Source organism: Schistocerca serialis, chromosome 1 (genome assembly GCF_023864345.2).
Source record: "Schistocerca serialis cubense isolate TAMUIC-IGC-003099 chromosome 1, iqSchSeri2.2, whole genome shotgun sequence".
NCBI classification, from domain to species: domain Eukaryota; kingdom Metazoa; phylum Arthropoda; class Insecta; order Orthoptera; family Acrididae; genus Schistocerca; species Schistocerca serialis.
In genome coordinates, this window is record NC_064638.1 from 171,985,802 (window position 1) to 172,008,164 (window position 22,363).

The 22,363-nt window shown below is 44.6% G+C and overlaps 1 pseudogene; it reads left to right on the forward strand.

Annotated features, from left to right (window-relative positions):
• Positions 1 to 15,868: 15,868 nt before the first annotated feature.
• LOC126427978 (5S ribosomal RNA) lies at positions 15,869 to 15,986 on the forward strand (annotated as a pseudogene).
• Positions 15,987 to 22,363: the final 6,377 nt, after the last annotated feature.

Genomic DNA, 22,363 nt, shown 5'->3' on the forward strand with positions numbered 1-22,363 from the left:
CTTCTTCTTCGTGGGATCTATATAACTTTATATTCTGGTTTCAAATTGAAGGTAAGTAATTTTTCGGATAACGGATAGTCAAATGTGTAGTATTCTGCCCACTCGTCTAATATAGGAAAGTGTTTTCTCGGATCGCTAGACAACAATTCAAGAAAATCATGTTAATGGATGTCCATAATTTTGATTTGCAACTCCTTGTATTGGCCGTGTTTGCAGTTAAAATTGTTGGATGTGAGGTCCGCCAGTTACGCAAAACACCGTTTTTCTCAGCACCTAAACATGTTTCGCCACCACTGTGAGATCATCAGTGGGTTTTAGTTTATATTTATTCTTTACATTTGGTGTACATGAATTTTCTGGATCACTTGTGTGTTAATTACTACAGGTAGCTTGTCGTGTTTTCGTGTGGTAAGCACTTCCATTCTCCGCATCATGCTGAGGTGTTGTGATGCACACGTAACGATAACAAGTATTTTCCACAAATAAAGTAGTAAAAAATTTTCAGTTCACCAGAACATACCATAATCACACTGTATTATTACGGTGACGTAATTATATGCGGATTTTTACGTTAAGTTTAAAATCAAATATTGTAATGGTTTGTCAAAGTCATAATAAGTAGTAACAATGGATTATATTATTGTCCCTGCTCTTACTTGTGTGCAATGTTTTGGATATAAACATTTTGATACCAATCTCAGTGATCTTTTTATCTCTCTCCTCTTCAACTTCAGTGACTTTATTAATGCAGGTAATACTTTTTGCCCATTTGTTTCCAGATTAACTACTAGTTGTTCAAGTTGACTACTATTGAAGTGAACAAAAATGCTACCAGTTTATGTTAACAGTTCTGACAATTTTGCTGCGTGTGTGTGGGGAAGTAACATCTGCTTTACAAAAACAGCAAATAACTCCATTGATTAAAACAGGTTTCACCGGCTGAAGTGGCCGAGCGGTTCTAGGCGCTACAGTCTGGAACCGCGCGACCGCTACGGTCGCAGGTTCGAATCCTGCCTCGGGCATGGATGTGTGTGATGTCCTTAGGTTAGTTAGGTTTAAGTAGTTCTGAGTTCTAGGGGACTGATGACCTCAGAAGTTAAGTCCCATAGTGCTCAGAGCCATTTTAAAACAGGTTTCAGTTGTTATTTTGGGTGCAAAATAGGTGTTCAGGATAAACACTGGGCTCCACATGTGATCTAAGACACTTGTGCCAGCAACCTCAGGAATTCGATGCATGGGAAAGGACGTTCAATGCCCTTTGGAGTGTCCATGATCTGGCGTGAGCCAACTAACCATGTCAGTGACTGCTACATTTGTATGGTTCCTCCTATCAAGAAGGGAATATCTATGAAGCGGACAGTGATCTATCCTTACATTCCATTTGCCGTACGTCCAATTCTACGTGGGGAAGGATTGCCAATATCTGAACCACAGACAGAGTAAGACATTACTTCTGATGGGGATTCTGAATGTCCTGTACCATGTATGTACATCACAAGATTCGGGGTTTCTTCCAAATATATCATCAACTGATGATGCACAAAATTGTCTCTAAATGAGTTAAGTGGTCTCATTAGAGATTTGGAGTTCTCTACAGCTAAGGGAGAGATTTTAGCATCAAGATTGCAGCAGCGCAATTTTCTGGAAAGGAAGGTAAATGTTTCATTCTACCGCAGAAGAGAGCAACAATTCACTCCTTTTTTTAACATGCAAGACAGTCTTGTGGCATTTGTAGACATAAACGTTCTAATGAAGGCTTTCAGAATTAATTACAACCCTGATGAGTGGAGACTCTTTATTGATTCGTCAGTTGAGCTTAAAAGCAGCGCTTTTACATATTGGTAATGAGCTTCCATTTATTCCAGTTGGGCATAGTGTGCATATGAAAGTCATACCAAAAAATGAAAATTTTACTAGAAACCATCAAGTATAATGACTCTCAATGGCAGATTTGAGGTGACTTGAAAGTGGCTGCACTGCTATTAGGTATGCAGTTAGGGTATACTAAATATTGCTGCTTTCTCTGTGAATGGGATAGCGGAGCTCGTGCGTCTCATTACAGTAAACATGAATGGGCCACCGGAAAATCTCTTCAACCAGGTATAAAGAACATTAGGAGAGAACCTCTAGTAGACCCTAAAAAGATTCTGCACCGGCCCTTGCACATCACGTTGGGTCTCATGAGAAACTTTGTTAAGGGAATGAACAAAGATAGCGACGCGTTTAAGTACTTAAGGCAAAAATTTCCTTACTTAAGTGATTCCAAAGCAAAGGCCGGCATCTTTGTAGGTCCACAGATTCGAGAGATTTTTAGAGACCAAACTTTTGATGGAATCATACGAGATGATGAGAAGCATGCATGAGAATGTTTTAAGAGAGTCTGTTTACAGTTCTGAGGGAACAAACGAGTAATAATTTACAAGGAGCTTGTAGATAACATGTTGTCATCTTATGAAAAACTTGGTTGCAACATGTCATTGAAAATGCATTTCTTACATAGTTATCCTGACTTCTTCCCAAAAGATTGTGGTGCAGTAAGTGATGAACATGGAGAGCGATTTTATCAAGACATTGCCACATTTGAGAAGAGGCTTGCCGGAAAGTGGAGCCCTACTATTTTAGCAGATTACTACTGGACTGTCGTAAGGGATGTTCCAGGGTATGTGTATGAAAGTCAAGCCAAGTGGAAACGGTCATATTCTTAATTAATCTTTATACTGAAATAAACGTAATTAACTCAAAATCATGCAGTTTACACACTATCACTTCAAATTTGTTGTTCGGTGACAATTTCCTTCGGTATATACAATTTCAAAGCAAGCAGAACTACACAGTTCATAAGTCACTGCAGCAGCGTTTGTACGAAGGCTCGTCTTCCAATGCGGCCGCGGCTTGCCAGCGCGGTGCTTATACAAGGGTTGTTTTTTAAGTAAGGGCCGTTTTTATTTTTAAAAAAAGGTACAAATACTTTTGTAAAAAAACTTTTTTCTGATTCTACACACTTTTACCTATTTTTCTACATAGTTGCCTTGTTTATTTAAGCACTTGTCATACTGTACAACTAAGTTTTTAATTCCCTCTTCAAAGAATTCGGCCGCCTGCTCTGACAGCCAAGAGTTCACGGCCACTTTCACTTAATCGTCGTCATTGAAGCGCTGCCCGCCAAGATGGTGTTTCAGGTACCGGAAAAGGTGAAAATCGCTAGGAGCAAGGTCGGGGCTGTATGGTGCATGGTCCAAAACTTCCCAGCCAAAAGAATCAATCAAATCCCGAGTCTTTTGAGAGGTGTGAGGCCTAGCGTTATCGTGCAGGAGCAAAACTCCTTTTGTCAGCATGCCGCGTCTTTTGCTTTGAATTGCTCTACGGAGCTTCTTTAGAGTTGCACAGTAGGCATCTGAGTTCATTGTCGTTCCTCGTGGCATGAAGTCCACAAGCAAAACACTGCGCCGGTCCCAGAACACAGTTGCCATTATCTTGCGCTTTGACAGCGTCTGTTTGGCTTTGACCATGACGGGTGAGGTTGTGTGTCGCCATTCCATCGATTGTCGCTTGCTTTCGGGAGTGATATGGGATACCCATGTTTCATCTCCAGTGACAATTTGACTCAACATGTCATCCTCTTCTTCCTCGTAACGAATCAAAAAGTCCAATGAAGTGGCAAATTTCTTCCCTTTGTGGTCCTCTGTGAGGAGTCTGGGTACCCACCGAGAACACAGTTTCTTAAAGTTTAGGTGTTCAGACACAATTTTGTACGAAATCGATCTTGAAACTTGTGGAAATTCCAAAGAAAGAGTGGAAATTGTCAATCTTCTGTCCTCACGAATATTTGTTTCAAATGGTTCAAATGGCTCGGAGCACTATGGGACTTAACTACTGTGGTCATCAGTCCCCTAGAACGTAGAACTACTTAAACCTAACTAACCTAAGGACATCACACACATCCATGCCCGAGGCAGGATTCGAACCTGCGACCGTAGCAGTCGCGCGGTTCCGAACTGCGCGCCTAGAACCGCTAGACCACCGCGGCCGGCAATATTTGTTTCGACTGCAGCCACCAAATCATCAGTGATCACAGAGGGCCGGCCTGAGCGTTCTTCGTCATGGACGTTTTGACGGCCATTTTTAATCTCTCTAACCCATTGACGCACTTTACCTTCACTCACTGCATTCAAGCCATAAACTTCTGTTAACTGACGATGAATTTCTGCAGCTGATAGGCTTCTCGCGGTCAAAAAACGTATCACTGACCGTATCTCACACGCGGCGTGCGATTCAATAATCGTAAACATTATAAAGTAACACAGCGATGCGTACACGTCAGCTACAGAGCTGCAACTTGCATCAGTGTGAACGGGAAGGATGCCGGCAAGTGGCGCGGTGGCTTGTTGCGGCGTCCGCGCCAACTACGGGACTATACGCGCGAACGGCCCTTACTTAAAAAACAACCCTCGTATTATCTTCGCGTGAAGGCAGCTCCTGTCTTGGTGCGTCAGCCCTCTCTGCTCTTCCTTTCTTCATCGTCGTGCCGACTCTTGTCGTTACGACGCAACAAAGTGAACCAGTTATAACAATCGCTACTGAATAAAACTTAATTCACTCCTTGTATCACGCAGATTAATGTTCATCTCGTTCAGTAGTCTTCACTTCGGTATGTATAACTTGTAAACGCATTCATTTTATGCTCATAGAGTAATAATTAGAATGTCTTGAAACATTTCGTCTTCGCCGTACTAAGATATCGCAGTATTATTCCTCAGGTACATTTATGTAAACGGTGGCGTAAATAAAGAGCATCTATGTACGTACAAACTCAAACATTTGTTCATATAAAAGTAAACTTTATCACATCTCCACAATCTTGTGAAAATGTGCGTATGTAAGTATGTGTGTATTTTTCATATCTCCCCCTACACCAATGGATCGATTTAAACCAAACTTGGTACACACATCAGTTGTTTGTTGGATGCAAGTACTGTCGGAGTGAAAAACATCTATGTATGTAAGGGGTGCGGGGAGGGGTGAAAAAGGACCGTAAGGCACCACTCGCAAATACCCAGACTATATTAATCCAGTATTTGACAAATAGAGCCCTTAACGACTTGCAAAAAGCATTGGACATAATTTCGAACTTTTACGAAATATTTTCTTGCTGACGCCCAACACAAAATGATAAAACGAAAAACGGTTGTTCTCTATTACATTTTCGCTGTCCATGGAGCAAAACGTCTGCATCGGGCATTACGTTTTAATTCTTTACTTCGTCAGTACTGCTTTTTTAGTACTAACTCTACTCGCAACACATATTGCCAACAGTCTGCACATGTACCACTAAATCCATCAGCAAAGCTGTATGATCATTTGTCATTTACAGTAGTTCAAGATATACGGCGTCACAAACACAAAGATGCGTCAAAATCTGCTGCATCAGGCGTGAAGCTTTAACTTATTACTTTTTTGCTGCTGACTCGGTTCTTAGCATATTTCGTAGGCAGTATCCACATATGCCACTGAACATACGTGCAGATTTATATCTTGTTCGACACATAGTTCAAGAGATACTAATTCGTAAACACTGAGACGCTTGAAAAACTAGGTTTTTTTAAAACGGCACACCGTTTTCTCCAAGGTTTTATTTAACACATTTGTAAAGTTATCAAATGTTTCAAGCTCTTTTATACAGGGAAGCACTACTCTTAAAAAAGCGGAGCTTCACTAGTTACTTGTTATCTGGAATGAACCACTGTGGGATTAAGAGGCGTCTGCATCCCACAAAGGGGATGACACTGAATCATAACTTAGGAACGCCTGGATCAATTTCAGCCAAATTTGTAAGCTACATGACTTATTATTTGCATAAAAACGAGTGCCACTGGTCATGTCGTGACATCACAATTCCTGGCTAGGAAACGGTCCACTTGGGACATTTTGTCTTTTTTTATGCTTTAAACACTCTAAAATTTTGTATGCGTAATTTTCTACATCCTGTACGTAAACGATCTCCTACGTTGTATCTAAGAGGCTGAAATACTCCTATTTTCTGATGATGCAAATATCATACCTAAGCCAAACGGCGAAACTGCAACACATCAAAATCTGTAAAATCTTGAAAATTATTCACTGGTTCGCTGCAAAGCGGTTGTCACTGAGCTTATAAAACAAAATAGAAGTAATTGTCTACCACACGATGCTTCACCAAAGTGTTAGACATAATACACAATGGAAAATAAATAACTGAAACAAAATATTGCAAATTCATAAGTGTTATTATTTGTTATGCAGGGTAGCGCTGAAGAAACTTTTTAATGAAAGTGGCTTCTTCTTGTGATTTCTAGGGTGCCGAATCTTCGTTTGATTACAGTGCTAAATCTAGGAAGTGATACGAAATGAAACAAATTAATTAAAACATGAAAACATGGAAATCTGCGCGTTTATTATTTTCCCGTTTATACAAATATAAATTTCAGGGCTAATTTGACTGGTTATAGATACTAATCAATATTGGCAAGTAGGAGGTGTCATTGATTATCCCACCACTTACGGGAGTCAGTTTTTGCGCGAAGGCGTTTGCTGCAGGTGCGAGGTCAGCTAACATATCGTTGTTGGCGGTGGCAAGTTTACAGCCAGAAACTTCCATATTCCTCGTTCTGCGACATGGAGGCGACGCTCCAGGCGGTTTAACAGCAAGTTCCATCTTCAGTACTGACTGAACTACCAGGTAGCTTGCTCGTCATTGTTCGATACGGTACCACTGTGGTCAGCTTCTTGGCGACTGCTTTCCGCCGTAACTGCCTCGCGGAAGCAGTGTAGTTGTAACATTTGGAGGTAGAGGTTCAAAATGGTTCAAATGGCTCTGAGCACTATGGGACTTAACTTCTGAGGTCATCAGTCACCTAGAACTTAGAACTACTTAAACCTAACTAACCTAAGGATATCACACACATCCATGCCCGAGGCAGGATTCGATCCTGCGACCGTAGCGGTCGCGCGGTTCCAGACTGTAGCGCCTACAACCGCTCGGCCACTTCGGCCGGCGGAGTTAGAGGTCAGACGACGAAAGTGCACTGTGCATCCGGATGCTTAAAGACCCAAGCACTTGACTCCAATGTTTCATTCATTCAGCATGGTGCGAAAATGAGTATCTCATAAAGTGACAACAAACACTGGAGTATAAGTAGGCAACTGACTCGAAGTACAGAGACTGAATCAGCAAAGGGCTGTCATGCCTCTAGAAGGTAAACTCATTCTTTCATCGCTGTCTCGTCACTATCCCGCCGTCTGCCCGAGTGTCCTCTTCGTCTCTCGCTGCCTGACTGACAGAATCTCTTACCGGAGATTTCTCAGAGAGTGCCCCAGTCTTACGTCAAATTAGCTTTGTCATTGGTGGGGTGAATTTCCGGTTCCATCAAATGGCTGGTCGACATTTCGTGGCCACACCTCCCAGTCCTCGTGCAGCTTGAAAATTTCCCATCATGTCTCAGATGGTATGTGACCCAGGGAACTCCCACTCTCTTCCCATATGTTTTGTGCTGTGGCAGTCCTCAGCACTCTGAAATCTCCAAAGTAAATGGTTCAAGTATTTGACTGCATTAAAAAATTGTCAAAGAAGTATTCAAACAACGACAAACCTTTTTTTTTGTAACGGAAAGCCCTGTGCTTCGTTCAGAAGCCTGCAGGATTCCATAATTTAGCGCCAATGCTCTTGGGTCTCTTGTTGCCTATCAAACTTCACGCAGGGAAACGCCTCCCAAACGAGCAAACACTTCAGATGCCGTCTCTATGTGAGATCTGTGACAGGATAACACACTACTTTCGGCTTAAGTATTCCCTCTTGTTCTCAGGACACGAAGGTGAACAATTATGCAGGGCCGGCCAGAGTGGCCGTGCGATTCTAGGCGCTACAGTCTGGAGCCGAGCAACCGCTACGGTCGCAGGTTCGAATCCTGCCTCGGGCATGGATGTGTGTGATGTCCTTGGGTTAGTTAGGTTTAATTAGTTCTAAGTTCTAGGCGACTGACGACCTGAGAAGTTAAGTCGCATAGTGCTCAGAGCCAATTATGCAGGTCCTTGGAAAGATTGTTAAGCTTTTAACGTAGGGCGTGAGAACTAGAGACTTATACGCTGAAAGATATCCTCAACGCACGCACCCTACAGGTTGTACATTTAAATACACTCCTGGAAATTGAAATAAGAACACCGTGAATTCATTGTCCCAGGAAGGGAAAACTTTATTGACACATTCCTGGGGTCAGATACATCACATGATCACACTGACAGAACCACAGGCACATAGACACAGGCAACAGAGCATGCACAATGTCGGCACTAGTACAGTGTATATCCACCTTTCGCAGCAATGCAGGCTGCTATTCTCCCATGGAGACGATCGTAGAGATGCTGGATGTAGTCCTGTGGAACGGCTTGCCATGCCATTTCCACCTGGCGCCTCAGTTGGACCAGCGTTCGTGCTGAACGTGCAGACCGCGTGAGACGACGCTTCATCCAGTCCCAAACATGCTCAATGGAGGACAGATCTGGAGATCTTGCTGGCGAGGGTAGTTAACTTACACCTTCTAGAGCACGTTGGGTGGCACGGGATACATGCGGACGTGCATTGTCCTGTTGGAACAGCAAGTTCCCTTGCCGGTCTAGGAATGGTAGAACGATGGGTTCGATGACGGTTTGGATGTACCGTGCACTATTCAGTGTCCCCTCAACGATCACCAGTGGTGTACGGCCAGTGTAGGAGATCGCTCCCCACACCATGATGCCGGGTGTTGGCCCTGTGTGCCTCGGTCGTATGCAGTCCTGATTGTGGCGCTCACCTGCACGGCGCCAAACACGCATACGACCATCATTGGCACCAAGGCAGAAGCGACTCTCATCGCTGAAGACGACACGTCTCCATTCGTCCCTCCATTCACGCCTGTCGCGACACCACTGGAGGCGGGCTGCACGATGTTGGGGCGTGAGCGGAAGACGGCCTAACGGTGTGCGGGACCGTAGCCCAGCTTCATGGAGACGGTTGCGAATGGTCCTCGCCGATACCCCAGGAGCAACAGTGTCCCTAATTTGCTGGGAAGTGGCGGTGCGGTCCCCTACGGCACTGCGTAGGATCCTACGGTCTTGGCGTGCATCCGTGCGTCGCTGCGGTCCGGTCCCAGGTCGACGGGCACGTGCACCTTCCGCCGACCACTGGCGACAACATCGATGTACTGTGGAGACCTCACGCCCCACGTGTTGAGCAATTCGGCGGTACGTCCACCCGGCCTCCCGCATGCCCACTATATGCCCTCGCTCAAAGTCCGTCAACTGCACATACGGTTCACGTCAACGCTGTCGCGGCATGCTACCAGTGTTAAAGACTGCGATGGAGCTCCGTATGCCACGGCAAACTGGCTGACACTGACGGCGGCGGTGCACAAATGCTGCGCAGCTAGCGCCATTCGACGGCCAACACCGCGGTTCCTGGTGTGTCCGCTGTGCCGTGCGTGTGATCATTGCTTGTACAGCCCTCTCGCAGTGTCCGGAGCAAGTATGGTGGGTCTGGCACACCGGTGTCAATGTGTTCTTTTTTCCATTTCCAGGAGTGTATGTGCACGATAAATTTAAAACAACTGGATCTTTAACGCATCGGAAACATATCTGGCAAAGTAAAGATACTAGCGAGGAAACGGAAATTGATACCGTTGCCACTGTCAAATCACAAGGGAATCCGCCCTGAGCCAGAGTATGTTGTTCGTGTTCTGCATCGCCATAAATATCATCCTTACCATATCAGTCTCCAGCAAGAATTAACTGGTACGGATTGTATGCATCGCATTGAATTCGGCCGATGGGATCAACTTCAGATTCAGTGGGATGACACATTTATTAATTTGATTTTATTTACTGACGAGCCTACATACACGAACCGTGGAAATGTTAATTTGCGTAACACGCATTATTGGGCAACTGAAAAGTCTACATCTACATCTACATCTACATTTATACTCCGCAAGCCACCCAACGGTGTGTGGCAGAGGGCACTTTACGTGCCACTGTCATTACCTCCCTTTCCTGTTCCAGTCGCGTATGGTTCGCGGAAAGAACGACTGTCTGAAAGCCTCCGTGCGCGCTCGAATCTCTCTAATTTTACATTCGTGATCTCCTAGGGAGGTATAAGTAGGGGAAGCAATATATTCGATACCTCATCCAGATACGCACCCTCTCGAAACCTGGCGAGCAAGCTACACCGTGATGCAGAGCGCCTCTCTTGCAGAGTCTGCCACTTGAGTTTGTTAAACATCTCCGTAACGCTATCACGGTTACCAAATAACCCTGTGACGAAACGCGACGCTCTTCTTTGGATCTTCTCTATCTCCTCCGTCAACCCGATCTGGTACGGATCCCACACTGATGAGCAATACTCAAGTATAGGTCGAACGAGTGTTTTGTAAGCCACCTCCTTTGTTGATGGACTACATTTTCTAAGGACTCTCCCAATGAATCTCAACCTGGTACCCGTCTTACCAACAATTAATTTTATATGATCGTTCCACTTCAAATCGTTCCGCACGCATACTCCCAGATATTTTACAGAAGTAACTGCTACCAGTGTTTGTTCCGCTATCATATAATCATACAATACATCTACATCTACATCTACATCTACATCTATACTCCGCGAGCCACCTTACGGTGTGTGGCGGAGGGTACTTATTGTACCACTATCTGATCCCCCCTTCCCTGTTCCATTCACGAATTGTGCGTGGGAAGAACGACTGCTTGTAAGTCTCCGTATTTGCTCTAATTTCTCGGATCTTTTCGTTGTGATCATTACGCGAGATATATGTGGGCGGTAGCAATATGTTGTCCATCTCTTCCCGGAATGTGCTCTCTCGTAATTTCGATAATAAACCTCTCCGTATTGCGTAACGCCTTTCTTGAAGTGTCCGCCACTGGAGCTTGTTCAGCATCTCCGTAACGCTCTCGCGCTGACTAAATGTCCCCATGACGAATCGCGCTGCTTTTCGCTGGATCATGTCTATCTCTTCTATTAATCCAACCTGGTAAGGGTCCCATACTGATGAGCAATACTCAAGAATCGGACGAACAAGCGTTTTGTAAGCTACTTATTTCGTCGATGAGTCACATTTTCTTAGAATTCTTCCTATGAATCTCAACCTGGCGCCTGCTTTTCCCACTATTTGTTTTATGTGATCATTCCACTTCAGATCGCTCCGGATAGTAACTCCTAAGTATTTTACGGTCGTTACCGCTTCCAATGATTTACCACCTATGGCATAATCGTACTGGAATGGATTTCTGCCCCTATGTATGCGCATTATATTACATTTATCTACGTTTATGGAAAGCTGCCAGCTGTCGCACCATGCATTAATCCTCTGCAGGTCCTCCTGGAGTACGTACGAGTCTTCTGATGTTGCTACTTTCTTGTAGACAACCGTGTCATCTGCAAATAGCCTCACGGAGCTACCGATGTTGTCAACTAAGTCATTTATGTATATTGTAAACAATAAAGGTCCTATCACGCTTCCCTGCGGTACTCCCGAAATTACCTCTACATCTGCAGATTTTGAACCGTTAAGAATGACATGTTGTGTTCTTTCTTCTAGGAAATCCTGAATCCAATCACAAACCTGGTCCGATATTCCGTAAGCTCGTATTTTTTTCACTAAACGTAAGTGCGGAACCGTATGAAATGCCTTCAGTATTTCTGCCTTTCTTCGGTCGTCCTCTGTTTCGGTGCCATCGTGGTCAACGAGTGACTGAATAGGGGATTTAGATCCGCTTACCGATTTTACATATGACCAAAACTTTTTAGGGTTCTTGTTTAGATTGTTTGCCAATGTTTTATGTTCGAATTCGTTGAATGCTTCTCTCATTGCTCTCTTTACGCTCTTTTTCGCTTCGTTCAGCTTTTCCTTATCAGCTATGATTCGACTACTCTTAAACCTATGATGAAGCTTTCTTTGTTTCCGTAGTACCTTTCGTACATGATTGTTATACCACGGTGGATCTTTCCCCTCGCTTTGGACCTTAGTCGGTACGAACTTATCTAAGGCGTACTGGACGATGTTTCTGAATTTTTTCCATTTTTGTTCCACATCCTCTTCCTCAGAAATGAACGTTTGATGGTGGTCACTCAGATATTCTGCGATTTGTGCCCTATCACTCTTGTTAAGCAAATATATTTTCCTTCCTTTCTTGGCATTTCTTATTACACTTGTAGTCATTGATGCAACCACTGACTTATGATCACTGATACCCTCTTCTACATTCACGGAGTCGAAAAGTTCCGGTCTATATGTTGCTATGAGGTCTAAAACGTTAGCTTCACGAGTTGGTTCTCTAACTATCTGCTCGAAGTAATTCTCGGGCAAGGCAGTCAGGATAATGTCACAAGAGTCTCTGTCCCTGGCTCCAGTTCTGATTGTGTGACTATCCCATTCTATACCTGGTAGATTGAAGTCTCCCCCTATTACAATAGTATGATCACGAAACTTCTTCACGACGTTCTGCAGGTTCTCTCTGAGGCGCTCAACTACTACGGTTGCTGATGCAGGTAGTCTATAGAAGCATCCGACTATCATATCTGACCCACCTTTGATACTTAACTTAACCCAGATTATTTCACATTCGCATTCGCTAATAACTTCACTGGATATTATTGAATTCTTTACTGCTATAAATACTCCTCCACCATTGGCGTTTATCCTATCCTTGCGGTATATATTCCATTCTGTGTCTAGGATTTCGTTACTGTTCACTTCTTTCTATGTATTCGCAATACATTACATTTGTCTATGTTAAGGGTCAGTTGCCACTCCCTGCACCAAGAGCCTATCCGCTGCAGATCTTCCTGCATTTCGCTACAATTTTCTAATGTTGCAACTTCTCTGTATACTACAGCATCATCCGCGAAAAGCCGCATGGGACTTCCGACACTATTTACTAGGCCATTTATATATATTGTGAAAAGCAATGGTCCCATAACACTCCCCTGTGGCACGCCAGAGGTTACTTTAACGTCTGTAGACGTCTCTCCATTGATAACAACATGCTGTGTTCTGTTTGCCAAAAACTCTTCAATCCAGCCACACAGCTGGTCTGATATTCCGTAGGCTCTTACTTTGTTTATCAGGCGACAGTGCGGAACTGTATCGAACGCCTTCCGGAAGTCAAGAAAAATAGCATCTACCTGGGAGCATGTATCTAATATTTTCTGGGTCTCATGAACAAAGAAAGCGAGTTGGGTCTCACACGATCGCTGCTTCCGGAATCCATGTTGATTCCTACAGAGTAGATTCTGGGTTACCAAAAACGACATGATACTCGAGCAAAAAACATGTTCTAAAATTCTACAACAGATCGACGTCAGAGATATAGGTCTATAGTTTTGCGCATCTGCTCGACGACCCTTCTTTGAAGACTGGGACTACCTGTGCTCTTTTCCAATCATTTGGAACCTTCCGTTCCTCTAGAGACTTGCGGTATACGGCTGTTAGAAGGGGGCAAGTTCTTTCGCGTACTCTGTGTAGAATCGAATTGGTATCCCGTCAGGTCCAGTGGACTTTCCTCTGTTGAGTGATTCCAGTTGCTTTTCTATTCCTTGGACACTTATTTCGATGTCAGCCATTTTTTCGTTTGTGCGAGGATTTAGAGAAGGAACTGCAGTGCGGTCTTCCTCTGTGAAACAGCTTTGGAAAAAGGTGTTTAGTATTTCAGCCTTACATGTGTCATCCTCTGTTTCAATGCCATCATCATCCCGGAGTGTCTGGATATGCTGTTTCGAGCTACTTACTGATTTAACGTAAGACCAGAACTTCCTAGGATTTTCTGTCAAGTCGGTACATAGAATTTTACTTTCGAATTCACTGAACGCTTCACGCATAGCCATCCTTACGCTAACTTTGACATCGTTTAGCTTCTGTTTGTCTGAGAGGTTTTGGCTGCGTTTAAACTTAGAGTGAAGCTCTCTTTGCTTTCGCAATAGTTTCCTAACTTTGTTGTTGTACCACGGTGGGTTTTTCCCGTCCCTCACAGTTTTACTCGGCACGTACCTGTCTAAAACGCAATTTACTATTGCCTTCAACTTTTTCCATAAACACTCAACATTGTCAGTGTCGGAACAGAAATTTTCGTTTTGATCTGTTAGGTAGTCTGAAATCTGCCTTCTATTACTCTTGCTAAACAGATAAACCTTCCTCCCTTTTTTTATATTCCTACTAACTTCCATATTCAGGGATGCTGCAACGGCCTTATGATCACTGATTCCCTGTTCTGTACATACAGAGTCGAAAAGTTCGGGTCTGTTTGTTATCAGTAGGTCCAAGATGTTATCTCCACGAGTCGGTTCTCTGTTTAATTGCTCGAGGTAATTTTCGGATAGAGCACTCAGTATAATGTCACTCGATTCTCTGTCCCTACCACCCATCCTAAACATCTGAGTGTCCCAGTCTATATCTGGTAAATTGAAATCTCCACCTAAGACTATAACATGCTGAGAAAATTTATGTGAAATGTATTCCAAATTTTCTCTCAGTTGTTCCGCCACTAATGCTGCTGAGTCGGGAGGTCGGTAAAAGGAGCCAATTATTAACCTAGCTCGGTTGTTGAGTGTAACCTCCACCCATAATAATTCACAGGAACTATCCACTTCTATTTCACTACAGGATAAACTACTACTAACAGCGACGAACACTCCACCACCGGTTGCATGCAGTCTATCCTTTCTAAAGACCGTCTGTACCTTTGTAAAAATTTCGGCAGAATTTATCTCTGGCTTCAACCAGCTTTCTGTACCTATAACGATTTCGGCTTCGGTGCTTTCTATTAGCGCTTGAAGTTCCGGTACTTTACCAACGCAGCTTCGACAGTTTACAATTACAATACCGATTGCTGCTTGGTCCCCGCATGTCCTGACTTTGCCCTGCACCCGTTGAGGCTGTTGCCCTTTCTGTACTTGCCCAAGGCCATCTAACCTAAAAAACCGCCCAGCCCACGCCACACAACCCCTGCTACCCGTGTAGCCGCTTGTTGCGTGTAGTGGACTCCTGACCTATCCAGCGGAACCCGAAACCCCACCACCCTATGGCGCAAGTCGAGGAATCTGCAGCCCACACGGTCGCAGAACCGTCATAGCCTCTGATTCAGACCCTCCACTCGGCTCTGTACCAAAGGTCCGCAGTCAGTCCTGTCGACGATGCTGCAGATGGTGAGCTCTGCTTTCATCCCGCTAGCGAAACTGGCAGTCTTCACCAAATCAGATAGCCGCCGGAAGCCAGAGAGGATTTCCTCCGATCCATAGCGACACACATCATTGGTGCCGACATGAGCGACCACCTGCAGATGGGTGCACCCCGTACCCTTCATGGCATCCAGAAGGACCCTTTCCACATCTGGAATGATTCCCCCCGGTATACACACGGAGTGCACATGGGTTTTCTTCCCCTCTCTTGCTGCCATATCCCTAAGGGGCCCCATTACGCGCCTAACATTGGAGCTCCCAACTACCAGTAAGCCCACCCTCTGCGACCGCCCGGATCTTGCAGACTGAGGGGCAACCTCTGGAACAGGACAAGCAGCCATGTCAGGCCGAAGATCAGTATCAGCCTCAGACAGAGCCTGAAACCGGTTCGTCAGACAAACTGGAGAGGCCTTCCGTTCAGCCCTCCGGAATGTCTTTCGTCCGCTGCCACACCTTGAGACGACCTCCCACTCTACCACAGGTGAGGGATCAGCCTCAATGCGGGCAGTATCCCGGGCAAGTTGGTTACGGCAAGTTGCACACCAAAAACCGTGGTCGGTGAATGTATGGTGTGGGATCCTGGAGGACAGAATTATAGGCCCCTACTTCATCGAAGGAGCCAACGGCCCTGCCGCAGTGGCAACACCGGTTCCCGTCAGATCACCGAAGTGAAGCCCTGTCGGGCTGGGCTAGCACTTGGATGGGTAACCATCCGGTCTGCCGAGCGCTGTTGGCAAGCAGGATCAGTCAGCCCTTGTGAGGCAAACTGAGGAGCTACTTGATTGAGAAGTAGCGACTCCGGCCTCGGAAACTGACATACGGCCGGGAGAGCGGTGTGCTGACCACCTGCATCCAGTGACGCCTGTGGTCTGAGGATGACACGGCGGCCTGTGCGGCTGAAGTTAAGTAGTATTTCATCGAAGGAAATCTTAATGGTAGGAAGTACACCACATTCCTGCAAGAAACATTAGGTCTGTTATTGGAAGAAATACCTTTAGGAACAAGGTATAGAATGTGGTATCAACACGTTGGGTGTCCGGAACATATTTCGCTGATGGCTAGAAATGAGTTGCAGAAACAATACGCAAATCGTTGGAGTGGACGCGGAGGAGATGTGTCGTGGCCCTCGTTCGCCAGACTTGAAGCCTCTGGATTTTTTTTTTTTTTTTGTGGGGATTCGTATAAGACCTTGTTTATAACGACATTCAACTACGCCAGAAGATATGCGAAAGATAACTGTCAGAGCATGTGGTTCGATAAGTGCCGAAGTGATAAGGAATACCACTCAATCCATGATAAGAAGATTGCAGCACTTCATAATACCAATAATCACTTGGAACTCCTTCTGTAAATGGACTTCCAATGCACCTTTTTGACCTTCGTTGACCTTCATAGACCTTACTGTTACACATCACTGTATTCGTCTCGATAGCCGCTATCAGAAAATAAGTATCAAACTATAGCATCCGATTGAGAAAACAAAGTTAATCTTCATTTCTCTGAAGCGACCCTACCTAGCAACAAAAAACCAACGTCATGTTATGGCTGCAGTTGTCCCATGCAACTTTTGTCTCACAAACTTTTCAGCTCAAATGGTTCAAATGGCTCTGAGCACTATGGGACTTAACATCTATGGTCATCAGTCCCCTAGAACTTAGAACTAATTAAACCTAACTAACCTAAGGACAGCACACAACACCCAGCCATCACGAGGCAGAGAAAATCCCTGACCCCGCCGGGAATCGAACCCGGGAACCCGGGCGTGGGAAGCGAGAACGCTACCGCACGACCACGAGATGCGGGCTTTTTCAGCTCCTACCATACTTTCGGAGTTATTCTGGTGGCAATAGTTAGTGACTCACCCTGTATACATCTCAGATATATCACCAACAAAATGTCGGAAATTCATGTACGCCCATGATATTGCCATCGGCACCCAAAAATTGAGCTTTCCCAAGGATATACTGCCAGAAGACCTTAGCATAATTAATGAATATTTTAAAAAGTGTGGGCTGCATCTGAATCCTAAAGAAAACTAAAGTCACATAGTTTCATCTTAACAATATTGAAGCACAAAGAACTCTTGCTTACTACGACAGAATCAAATTCAGAAAAATAAATATCTTGGTGTCATTCTTGACACAACACTCACCTTCAAACAACAATTTTAAAAAAAATATCAGTAAAAATCAAAACTAGTACTATTCTGATTCAAGAGCTGGCTAGTACGTCAAGGGGTGCTACTGCCGAAACCTTAATAATTAGTACAACAGTACTCATACACCACAAAATATTGTGCCCCTGTTTGGATCAATAACTATCATACCAATGTTGTTGACACACAGCTAAATCAGACAATGCGAACCATAACCTGAAGTATTAGAACAACTCCATTCCAGTGGCTACCAATACTGATTAATATTGTGGTATCACACATCGATACCACCCCATGAGCGTCAGATTGGCAACAGAAATTGCAAGATTCCGTGGGACGCCGATTGCGGTTGCTCGGGATCTGGCGGTCCCAATGGTGAGCACCTGCTGAGCCACGCCTTCTTCAGCTCTGTACAACGAGTGTCCTCTGCTGCTGCAATACACGACAGCCAGCAGCAGCCGCTCAGCCCCACTTGCACTTGGAGTCTCTTCGTTATGACACCGTCGTGTTTAGTACAGTGAGCCTCATCCTTGTTGCTATTGTATGAGCTGCATTATTGGTAATCAGTCTTCGTCCACTTGGGAGAAATACAAGTTAAGTAACAGCAGCAAGTGAAACTGAAGTCAAGACATCGAGTTCCAGCAGTCGCCAACTACCTCAACGATTTCATCGTCAGTGATCACTGGATATCGCTTTGGGAAGATCAGGACGTCACGAACTCCCATCTCGTGGCACATACGACTCTAAAGGCGTCAGGATATCCTTTCACAGAAGACAGTGGCGCAACATTAACAGGATTTGCAAACAACATGGCAGCTTCAGAATGCCACCAATGCGACTGATGTGGTGCTGAAGAGCAAACGACCGTTCACCTGGCCCTTGTTTGCCCCAGACACCCTTCAACGATGCGTAACAGTACGCCTACGGCATCATCACCAGAGCATCAAAATAGATGGCCGACAGGGACCTGCATCTGTAGCACAAAAGAAAAGTCCAATGGACAAAACATATACCTGTTCCTTTAATTTAAGTTCTCAATAGTTATTGTAATCTCTCATTTATGTGTCAGGTCATATAGTCGTCAGAAAGAGTGCCAGAAACTTTCTGAAAAGCCTGTAAGGGTGTTGTGGGGAGGATTTTGCTGAGAAATAACGGATAATAAAAAAAATTCCATACGTTGACCCGTTTCCAAGTTGATTAGCATTGAAATTAGCCTATGCGGCAGTTGCGCGTCCAAATTCAAGCGGCCAGCCAGATACAATTATTGTCACTTGTTCTCAAAGCGTAGATGACAGCGCATCAGACAGTTCAGTCACTGGATCGGGTTCTATTCTTACTACCTTTCCATGTTAATTTGTACATTCCGCTCTCGTTCAGTTTTAGGGAACCAAACGAAGCAGACGTTTGCCAATATCATTTCTGGCGAGAGACTTGAATCTGCAAACCCAAAGTCCTGATCCGCTAAGTTTAATTATAATTAATTCGGAAAAAGTGCAATCTATCGAATTTTTTTCTTAATAATTATTTCTCTGCACAGCGTACCCTGCAACATCCATACAAGCCTTTCAGACAATTTCTGGTCACCCTGTATATCTGACAATATAATAACTCGTGGAACACAGCATATTTTCTTATATAATTATTTTCGTATTACAACTTGTGAGTTATGAGAGCATGCCGTTTTGAAGCAGAGGCACATTCTTCATAAAAAAAGGCATTGTTTTGGTAGGATTTGCTACAATTCGTCGTCAGTACATAATGCATCGGCGATTAAAGCCTTCAGAGATTGTGATATAAAATGCGAGGTCGTTTGTTACACAAGTTCGGGGTAGCGTAATGGATAGATGGCCAAAGTTACCAAGTAATACGTAGCAGGTTCACGTTTTGCTTCACCAAAGAAACAAAAATTTATTTCCCTTCTCGTTTTCTAAAAGATAATTTAATAGAAATATTTTCTGTAGTATTGTTTACGTTTTGTAAACGTAAGTGTTCTCTGTCTCCTAGGAGTCTTATATCTTTTTCATAGATATTGAAGCTTTTAGAAATAGAACAAAATGACTAGAATTTTTACAAGGGAGAAATGTGAGTTTTGACAGAGCCACTATATAAATTTTACACGCTCGATTTTCTCAAACAAAGTGTGTGCTTCACGAGCCAGATACAGCTGGGAAACTGCCACTGGAGAGCGCTACAGTCGCAAATCACGTTAACCAGCTCATCCCATGCGATTCGGGTCCTGTGCTTCGTGAGAATGGATTTCTCGTTCGAATCCCTATCAACGTAGTTTGCAGTAATAACTCGGAGATGAAGAGGCTAGAGTTGAAGGGAGAACTGCGTCAAACCAGTCTTTGGAATGAAGATCACAACAACAACATCCCTGTCAACATCAGCTACCTCGCCCAGTGTGAGAATGGCTTAACATTCATGGCCCGTAGCAGGAAGAGGCACCCGCAGTCTCTCCCGCCACTTTGACGCGTGAAAGCTCTCGCTGTCCAGCGATAGATGTCTCACTTTTGTTACGATTTCTGCCGTGGATAGGATAACTCTGTTTTCAACCACGATGGTTGCGCATATGCTCTTCTTTCGTGGTTCAGCTCAAAGTGTTTATCCGCCATACTATGATCTCTTTCGCGTTACCCACTCTACAACAGCTTATTTGTTGCTGTCGGACCTTCATCTCCAACCTCTGTTGCCTTGGTGCGCTTATTGTCTCGTGGTTTGATTGTGGTCTCTGTCAACGTAACACCATGTTCTTCTTGGCGTGTACCTTCTTTTACTCACATGGTCGGCGTCGGGTGTCACTAGAGTGAACTCATTAACGGCCTCTGGTCCTCTAAACCCTTTGTGCACATACGCGAGACTCTCTGACCGACAAGCGTTCGAAACATTTCTGTTACACTCCCTTCGTCGGCTAGTTGTGTGTTCTATCAACGTGATTCGCGGACGGTAAACTGGAACCACTGTTGCTTCTAAAAGATTACGTCTTAGGTCGTGTGGTCCTCCTTTGATAATCTCCTCGCACTCCTTACGCGTAAGTAAATTAAATGCGCACTTAGTGCCCGTTGCACTCCAGGCCATCGGATCTTTAAACAAGTTAGCCTTAGCTTCCGTGATGTACTCCATGACTAGGGTTTCGCTCAAGAGTTAATCGTTCATGATATTTGTATTTGTATCAATGATAGGATAATAAACATACGTGTTCCCATGTTTTAGCCTTTAATTAGCCGGTGTAACTAAGACCTTGCTTGTCGGAATCTCAGATCACAACATTTTGTCACCCAGCATGGGGCTCTGCTTTGAATTCATTCTCCGTTTATTGCCACTGAGAAGACCCTAGATGTATTAGACGCGACACGGTTAAAATTAACTGTCATAAATACATAGCAGTGTGGTAACCTTCGCGCATGGATGCTGTGTTCGTGTGTGTTACGTGTGCTCTGAATGAACAGTATGCAATAGACGTAGATGCACGTACTGAATTCAGTGTCTCTTGCCACACTATTCCATGTATCTTGTGGGTATTATTCGAATGCATGATTTGTTTCTGTGTTAGTGTTCTGTTTAGCGTTTCCATTGTTCTGTATTCTGCTACCAGCTTTGATATCGGCAATGTTTTGATTTTTGTCACTTCGTTCTTTGCAGTGCTTCTGGTTTTAATCGCGGTTTCAGTGCAGCTAAGGTCTGGGAAGTTGATAGACATGCCGATATTCCACTTGAGGAAACCTCGACAGCAGGTGTGGAAGCACAGGGCACCTCTGCTGGGGGAGGGGGCGCACGCAATGGATCACGTTGTTGCGATGTTAGCGAAAACTACGGAACAACCAGCTGAAATAAAACAAGACAAAGCCGCTATAACAGGATAGTTATCTAAGCTGCGTCACAGCTGGGCGAGATAAAACAGGGAAATGCAAAAAATACGAAGATGAGCTAAAAGTCTGCAATCAAGAGACTGATAGTCAAATCGCAGAAGTTAAGTGGGTCATGGATAGAGAGACTACGAAGATGCTGGCAAAGGTCACCGACAGGCTGGTTGAGGTGAGTAGTGCGCTTTATGAGGAGATTGCTAGCATGGAAAAGCGGCTAACCGCAAAAATGGAGGAGATTGCCGCACGCTTGGATAACGAAAAGGAATTGTCCATTCAGAACCAAACAAGGATGTATGATTGGAGCAGGAGGTGTCTACAATGACACAAGGAAGTGTACCTGCGACGGACCTCACGCCAACGGGTTTCCATACTGTGTTTCCCAGGCAAAAAATGATTCAAATGGCTCTGAGCACTATGGGACTTAACATCTGAGGTCATCAGTCCCCTAGAACTTAGAACTACTTAAACATAACTAACCTAAGGACATCACACACATCCAGGCCCGACGCAGGATTCGAACCTGCGACCGTAGCGGTCGTGCGGTTCGACACTGAAGCGCTTAGAACCACTCGGCCACACCGGACGGCGTTTCCCATGCAAGGTGAGATTATGTGTGTTTGCAGTGTGTGTGATTGCGGCTTATGGGCGCTCAATGGCGAGATTATCAGTGCCCTTACACACATTAAAAGAAACGAGAAAGTGAATAAAAGTATGAGAATGTTATCACAAGCGCTAAGAGAACGGAGAAAGACTAAAAGGTGCTGTGCAGGAGGTTAAAACACAAGTAAAGCGACAGAGGAACTAAAAGAAGGGCACAGGGAAGAGTGATTGGCTGACCACTTATGAAAAACGTGGGTGAGTCGGTCACCCTGTTAACATATTAAAACCACCCCCCTCTTTTTTTTAATTTAATCGTATGGCTTGAGCCCCCCGTCGAGCAGACCATTCGCCGGGTGCCGGCCTTTAAATTTGACGCCACTTCGGCGACCTGCAGTCGATGAAGATGATAGGATGATGATGAGGACAGCACAACACCCAGTCACTGGGCGGAGAAAATTCTGCGACCCAGCTGGCAATCGAACCCGGGCCCAG